The sequence below is a fragment of the Cupressus sempervirens genome, chromosome 3, assembly GCF_028749045.1.
Source record: "Cupressus sempervirens isolate cs-2001-9-10 chromosome 3, ASM2874904v1, whole genome shotgun sequence".
Lineage (NCBI taxonomy): Eukaryota > Viridiplantae > Streptophyta > Pinopsida > Cupressales > Cupressaceae > Cupressus > Cupressus sempervirens.
In genome coordinates, this window is record NC_143120.1 from 662,640,424 (window position 1) to 662,649,453 (window position 9,030).

Below are 9,030 nucleotides of genomic sequence, written 5' to 3' on the forward strand. Positions count from 1 at the left end.
CAACCAGGTGGGAAAAGTTCTTCAATAGGTTCTTGGCTCTCAGAAAATTAGAAACTTGTTTGCATGAAGAATAATTCTGAAATCTTGCACTATATCTCTATTTTTACTTTGCATGAGGAGCCTTAGATCTCATAAATGGATCATAGGGGAAAATAGGGTGGCATCACCTTCCATAAAAATAAGTCATTGATTTGTGAAAATTTTGACTATTGAGGGATTAAGAATTTAATGACTTAGCTTATACCTTCCCAGTTAACAATCAAACCAATTGAATCCATCCACATAAGCTTTTCTTTTCACTACTAGTGAATTACACTAGACAAACTTGTGCTTTTGGACATTTTTCACGCTCTTGCTATGTTGCTAAGAACAAACATTAAGCAACTTCTCATGGTGACATAGCGACCATCATTGATGATGCCTTGGTCAAATGGTTAAAATTTTATGATCATTCCATTGTAAATGTGGTGGGCCCACATAACTTCCATTTGGTCATCATGTCACAAATAGTAAAGTTTGAGTAGGTTTTCATACTGACATAGCGACCATCATCAATCTTAAAGTGATCTAAGAGCACAATTCAATTGGTGCATTTCCTCGAGTGTGGATCCTCAGTGTCATATTGCATCATAACATTCTGGCATGCTGACATGACCATTAATAACATGTAATCTTTATAGCACCACTTTTACATTTGGCCCCACTGCATTTTCCTTTTGTGGGCAATTGCTATGTCACTATTGGTAAAGTTTATACAACCTCTGATACTGACAAGGTGACGATTGCAAATCTTGGAGAGATCCAACTACATGGGTAATTCACCTTGAAACATAATTTATTTCTTGACTAGGTCCTATATGCAACCATTCTTTGGTTGACATGTCACTAACAGTAAAAAGAATACTATTTCTTATGCCAACATAGTGACTACCATTGACCTCTCCAAGATCTAACAGTTAAAGATCAATTTGGGACCTTTATGAAACTATGAGAATAACTATATAAAAGGTTCCCAAAAACATAAAGGCATATTTTAAAAGATTTTTCTTGCTTGAAATAAAATTAAGAGGCACCTAACACAAAATATTTTCTAGGGAAACATATCTCTAATGAATAGAATTAGGGTTTTTCTAGGGTTAAGAAAATTTAGAACACCAAACCCTAATTTTGAAAAGAAAAACTAGAAAATTCACTTTGGTATATATTCAAAAAGGCACAAATTGAAAATATAACCTATAGGAGCAATGCACTAGGAGTCCATAACTCAAAGGAGGAGGTTCAATGTGGAGTTTGGAGTCATTTGTAGAAGTTTCATTGTCATCACCTTTGAAACCCTTAAAAAAGGGTTTCCTAAAGCCATATTTTATGGTCATCACAAGTGCCTAAGACCTAGAAAATCTTCAAGGCTAGGTCATTGGGAGCAAATTCCTGAAGACACCAAGTGGCCTTGTTAAGATTTTTTTGGATTTATAGCGTGTTGCTTGTTTGTAGGAGGGATAATAGGGGCTCTTAGGGCTACAAGGGTAAATAGGGAAATTTGGAGTTGTAGGTGTGTGAAACTCAAAAGAATGATGTAGAATGGAAAAAAATGTGTCAAGAACCTCATATAATGATGATTCTGATGTGATTTTGGAATTCCAAGTCAAATAGTGCATAGTTGGTGAACCAAAGGCAGAGGATGTAAATTTTAATTGTTGGATGAGTTTCTTGGTGAAAGAGGATTGGGAAGGAGTCCTCTGGGTTAGGGTTTGGAATAATAACCCTACATAGACTAAGAGTATCCTTGATAGAGAAAGAAAGCTCTAAAGTGAAGAAGCTACCCATCACAATACAAGAAGACATGGGTCTGGCTCATCATAGTTAGTGTTTTTGAGGTCAAACAAAAGCAAGATTTTTTCACCTTTGATTATGAGTGGGATCAATATCTCTTGGAAGAGTACAAATCCCATTTCCCCTACTTTGACAACATTGGGATGGTAGAACACTTGGCAGGGAAAGAGTTCATAGATGAGGATGCATTAGAAGACCACTGGATGAATGGAATAGATGGCTATGATATCCAAATAATGGATTATTGTATGTTGACTCTATATTTAGCAGAAAACATATTGAAGATGAAGATCCCTCTAAAGGATTTGGAAAATGATAACAAACATATTATTGATCCTTTATACAATAGGGACAAGATCTGTGATTGACTGATAATATATGTATAAATTGGAAAGGATGAAAATGTAGATATAAATAATTGAGCTAGGCATGATGTCCAATTGACAAAGGAATGGATCAATAAACCTTTCAAAATGGATGCATTTCCTTAGGCTATTCCCCTACAAGCAACTGCACATCCAATCAAAGGAAAGAGTTTTTTAATCACCATGCCAACCTTCCCTACTCAGTCCCCAATAAGGCTAGAAATGATGCACTACAATGAGAGGGAGATTGAGTATTTTGGAACTAATAGGGGCATGAAAAAGAAAAAGAGTACCTTATAAGCATAGGAAAACAACTCAGTACCAAGTATCTCAACAAGAACAAGTACAACCTAAAAAAGTTGAGCCTCAAGTTAAGCTTGAAGCTCAGAGCCTGTACAAGAGTCACAAGCAACTCTACAGTTAGTATAGGTAGAGCAAGGAAAGATAGAGGAGGAGAGGGTACCACTGGTGGAAACACAACAGGAAGAAGCCTCCCCTTACTCCCAAAAAGGAAAGGGTTGAATCTACTATAGTAGGAACATGAAGGAGGAGATTAAAGAATAAAAACACTCCATCTCTACAAGTTCCTAAGACAATCTTGGAAGTAGAGGTGGAAGAAGAAGGGAAGCAAATTGAATTTTTTCCCTTAAGCTAAAGAACCCACTTGGCTAGGGCCTTAGAGGAAGATAGGAGAAGAAACTCCATAGTGACACCTCCATCTTCTCCAAGGGAGCCTATCTAGATATCAACATGAGAAGATGAATAGTAATAATGGATAGATGATATGGAAGGGAAAGAAATTTATGTCTTTGACCTCTCTAATTTTGACTTCATGCTAGTGGGCACTAAGATGGTGGGAGAGAAAATAAGAGATACTGCCATGAGTGAAACCTTAGGAAAGGAATCGAATAAAATGTTGTGTCTATCTCAAGGACGTCTGGGCATTTCACAACCACCATCTTAGGAGTTGGCATTTTTTGATAAGGGATTAGTTATTCCACTTCCTTAGGCTATAGAAAAAGAAGAGCAAGTGACAAAGGAAGGGGAGCCCTAGTAGTGGCATGCTGGTGAATTATTTGAGGAAGGGAAAATACTTGAAGAGCCTTTGTAAACTCCTTAGAATATAGAGGCTAGGACCTTAGCCCAGCCAAATATAGAGATTCAAACTATAGATATTTCTCAATTAGAAAAGACTCTAGAGAGAACTAATAAGGGGAAGGAGCTTGCTGTACAAATAGCCTCTTCAGTGAAATACATGTCTCCCATCGGTGCCACACTGACATGGCCAATGAGGGAGGTCATGTTTTGTCAGAAAAGATGGCTAGATTTGAGAGTTGTTGAGAAAATCAAGGAATTAGTAAGAGTAATCAGGAAGCCTAAGCCACCTATAGGTGATGCGTGAAAATTGGCCCTCATAGTGAAGAACCAAGATTAGGACTTGCTTGCATATATAGCCATTCCTCCTCTACATGTTGACACTAAATAATTGACTCCTAAAGACTATCAAATCAAGGAGGATATGTTGGGGAGACCCATTGTAGACACTACAAAAGTGATGATCACTATAAAGGTGAAAGAGGTGTTCAAGAATATTGGTTGTGATGAGTCTAAGTTGATAGCATTACTGAAGCAAAATTAGGTATTAAGAGGCTATATGCATGAAGTTGTGCACCCAATTGACCTATAGAATCCAAAGATCACTCTTGTGGTAGTATTAGAGAGAAGATGGATAGTGGAAACATAATTAGATCTATTTTTGGAAGCATGTCAACAATGTAATGACAATTTTGAAGAAAAAGGTGCACAGATAATATAGTGATCATGGGTGAAGTTCATACCTGGGAAAATGATCTACAAGCTTTGAAATTAATCAAAGGTAAAAGGTATCAAATGTTAATGGAGGTATATGCAACTGATGACCTTGATAAGTTAAATGAGTGGTTGGAGAAAATATTGACATGAAATAAGGTTATGGAGGGATTACACATAGAAATCCAACAGATTAAAGATAAGGCTCAAGAGCAATTTTTGGAAGTAGAGAGATACTACAATGTTGCTATCCTTGAGCTTTTTGAAGATGAGTCAAAGACCGATCTTTTTTTCATGCAATTAGTTTTTCATGAGCTTAGAGGTACATTTGAAGAAGATTCATCAAAAGATGACATCAAAAAAGCCTTCAAGACTGAAGAACCATTGTTGGAGCTCGGCACCAAGCTTGAAAATTTTGTAGAAACAAGGATTGAAGTGAGTGATTACCAGCAAGTAGTGAAGAATAAGTATGGGGGTCTCAATTTTTTAGAAGCTACTCAAGTGATGGAAATAATAAAGAAGTTTAAGAACAAGTATCTAGACATCATTTGGGTTTAATGGGGAAGAAAACCCAGATGTTGGAAATTTGATTTTGATGCTTACAAGAATTTTGTATTTTTGGAACCTATCACCAAGGTGCATAGGTCTTCTTTTCACAAAGGTTTGCTGAAAATTTTGAAGAATAAGCATTGCACTGATAGTTAACTACCCATTCCTAATTCAAAGCATTCCATGTCCTAGAAATGCATTTTGATGGCAGTTCAATGAGCTTCCATTTTTAGAGCTTCTAGAGACTCCTAGATCATCTTTTAGTTGTATGATTTTTATTTTCTCATTCTTTTATTCTTTTGTATCATGTAAAGGCTCATATACCTAGTAATCAATATAAAGAGGGGTGGACACATACTTAGCACCTTTTAGAGAGTTAGTTTGTAAATAATTAGATTTGTTTATTAGTTTTTAGCATGTGTTTACATTTTAAGAAGTCTCACTCCTAACACAAAGGGAGGAGATTATTTATTATAAATACATGGATGTAATATGTACTCTAGGCTATTATTTTGATGCAATAATATATGCTAATTGTGCTCTCATTCTGAGTGTAGTTACTCTTTTCTAGAGTGTGTTACTTTTGTGAATGCTTGTTAATGAATAATAATGGAGCCAATGGTTGTGTTCTTATGATTGTGCAACCTTTTAGATTTGGTGTTTGCCTCATGGTAATGAATTATACTAACATAACAAAATGGAGAAAAGATCATCTATTGTTCTTGCATAGCATCTTGTCTTGCATCAATGCACTTTCCATGGCCTTGCGATTTGATGAAACGTGAAACATCTTTTGGTTATTATTAAGTTCCCATTGATGATTGCATTAGTGGAGTTGAGGAAGTATTGCTCCTAATTTCATTATTTTTCTACCCAATTTTTTTGATGATTTAATTGATAGACATGTTGTTACTATGGTTTATGTATGTTAGGAATTTTTCTTTCAAGTTATTTTCTTTAAATATCTCATTACCTTATCTTTCTTATTTTCTTTTCTAACACTTGGTTAAAATAGGAACTCATTATAGTTGCATCAATAAATTGCATTCATCATAAAACATAAAATACCAAAAATATATCTCCTTTGTGGTTACTTTTTCAAACAATAACAAATCAAACAAATTAGCCAAAATTGTTGAGAACTAGCAAATACCTCCTCATGAATATACACATTTATCTTCAATTGAGTGGATTTTAGTAGGTTGCAAGATCACCTAGAACCTTGGAGTTGATCCTTCATTATATTTTCAAGAGAGGGATTCAAAAGGATCCCTATCATTTAGAATTGTGCAAAATGAAAACTCAACAAAAATATTGTGGAAAATGGAAAATAGTTACAAACATTTCTAGAGACAATAAAAATTATTAAGCTATCAAGGAGGAATTGACCATAAAGTTGCAACAAGGAATTATAAGCATTGACTAACTAAAGTTATTGAATTGTTATCAAAGAATTATAGTAACTTGAAAAATACGATAGTAGAAGGAATAAACGATATGTAGGAAATTCTATTGATAACTAATGATATAGGTAATTATGGTTATATATTATCATTATATGAGTCTTATGCAATAGAAAATGAAGCTAACAGATGAATTTCTAAATGAATTGTCATTTAGAAATAATGTGGATGCTCTTGAAAAAACCATAGAAGTCAAAGGTCATCTTGCAAGTATATCAATTTGATAGGATAGTTGGAATAATATAATGATGATGTTAGAAATAATAATGAAGTACATAGAATTAGAAAAATGAATGATGAATTAAGTTTTGATACCTTTGGCATTGTTGCCAAAGGGGGAGAAGAAAAGATAAATGGTAGTTTGGTAATTAGAGAGAGGTAATAATAGTGAGTAATGTAAAAAGGATAATAAGGTTATGAGGAAAGAAAGGGCAATCACAAACAAGAAAGTTGAATTGAAGTTATACTTATATAGGTTTTCCACCAATACTAAAGGGGGAGATTGTTATTGTGGATAAAATCCTACAACCTCATTGGTATGATTTTTGTAAGTTTTCATTATTGGTCAAAACTTTATATTATGTTGTGTGATATGCTTAAGTCAAGAAAGTACTATCAAATTATAATATGCTATCAGAAACATAACAAGACTTGGTGTATCAGAGAATTTAAGATCTATTAGTGTAAAAAGGAGATGAGATTAAGGGAAGCCTATGTAAGATTCTAGAAACTCTAATTAGGATAGCAAGTGAAAATGGCAATGTATAGGGTAAAAATATGGTTGATGGATAGGGTTTATAATAATACACATGAAAGAGACCCTAAACCTATATTTTACACATACATTTGAATTGTTATGATATGGGATGTAAATATAGGAGTTTAAAATTGAAATGAAGAAATAAAGTGTACTTACCTTTGAAAAAGAATTGGTTGAAAATCCTATCAAATTATCTCAAAAGCTATCAATTTTCATGTACCCGAACCAAAACTATGAGATCTTCAAAATCCAAAAATATTTTTCTTTTCTGAGGGTAGGTCTACATTGACCTAGATAATAGGGAACAATCTTGCCTTGGATAGTGGGGCACAATCTTACCCCGAATAGTAGGGCATAATCTTACCCTAGATAGAGAAGGTTGTACCTAACCCAAAAAAGTCAACATTGACCTACACTACTCTAATAAAATTTATGTTCATCGATCCCACAATTTTGATGAAAAGGATATCCAAATCTACACTTCAATCTATTGTTCCACACCTACACCTACAATAAAAATGGTTTTTTTTGGATGGAGGGGTTTCCTTAGTCAAAGCCTAGTTTGTAATTAACCTTGAAATTGAATTGAAATTTCCATATGAATAAAAAAAGTAAATGGAACTATTCACCTTGCTTATATTGAAATCCTTGTAAAGGATTTGAATCCTTAAATCCACAAGCATGGATGCTCCAAATGAATGTACAAATGTATGTAGGATGTCTCACATTAGTTTTCTTAGAGCTTCAACAACAATTTTGAATGGATCTTGGATTAGGAAGAGGCTTGAATGGAAATGGATGAATCTTAAACAAGAGGGCTCCATAGAGCTTGAATCCTTAAATGGATACTAATGGATCTCCTTGATGAATTGAATGCTTGATTGATGGTATATCTTCACTTCATAGAACTTGTTAGTGTCAACTTCATAATAGGTGGATGTGCAAGATAATGGTTAGATGAAAAGAGAGAGGAAGGCTTCATTATATAGAGGTCTAGGGAAAAAACTTCTAGAGAAGGCTGACATGGGAGCATTAAATACCAATTAACCTTAACCCCTAGAAATAGACTTAGATTAAATAAAATTTAAGAGTTTACCATTTTGGAGACCAAAACAGTTGACCAAAAAGTGGGAAAATATTTCTTTCCAAAACTCGACATCCAAAAATCATGGAAACTTGAAAGTTGAGCCGTGGGTTAGGGTCAAGATTGACCTTGACCTAAAAGGTTGTCCTTGAACATGAAGTCAAAAATCTCAAGATCTTAGTCCAAAATTCTAGAAAAGTAAAGAAAGAAAGTGGAAAAGAGGGAAAAATGGGGGAAAATACTAGATCCAAGTCAAAGATCCATTCAAGGAATTTGAAATGACCCCATACCACTTGCTCGAAGGGCTAAAGACTCTTAACATGGAAGTGTTTCCATTTTAAGACAATATATTTATCCCCCACTTTAGCAAGAATATGGACTCAATGCAAACTCTTGGTAGAGTAGATCGTAATGAAAAGATAATGTTATTAAAATCAAAGGGACAAAGAGATGCTTAATACTCTAGGGACTCAAGTCTTTATCAACTCTAAGATCACATTAAGAGAGACATCTCTAGAAAGGAGAGAGAATAGGGAGAGAGGAGTGGCAAGCTTGCCTAGTAAGATGTGTGTATCTCACTATAAACCACAAAATGAATAACATGGCCCACCAAGAAAGAACTTAATAGTCAACCCATAAAGTTTTGTGCCTTCTTGTGGCTTTGTGCATGTATGTAGTATGTCTTCTAATGACTTTTATAAAGTTCCCATGGATCCATATTCTCATATCACCATAGAATATGTTTGTAAAATGTGTATGTCTATAGGATTTAGAAACTTATGTCTATTACCTTGTGAGGATTTAGCAACTTATGTGCATTATTTTCACAAATTTAGCATTCTACAAACAAAATATTAGAACAAAAATGCATAATATAAAATGAGGGAGGCTATATATATGCCCCATCATTAAGATGGCAAAAATAAAAACTATTTTGACATGTTAAGGAAAGAAAGGAACAAGGATAAAGCCTTCTTCAACATCAAGAAAATATCCATAGACAACACCCATTCCAAGCTAAGAAGGTCATAGCTCCTATGAGGCCATGGAAGGAATTAATGTAAAGAGATATCATACAAGAAGTGAAAAAGTAACCCTTGTGAGGGATAGCACACTATTCAACTTCCAAGGTGAGAGATTTATCAACCATGGAAACCTAATGTCAAACAA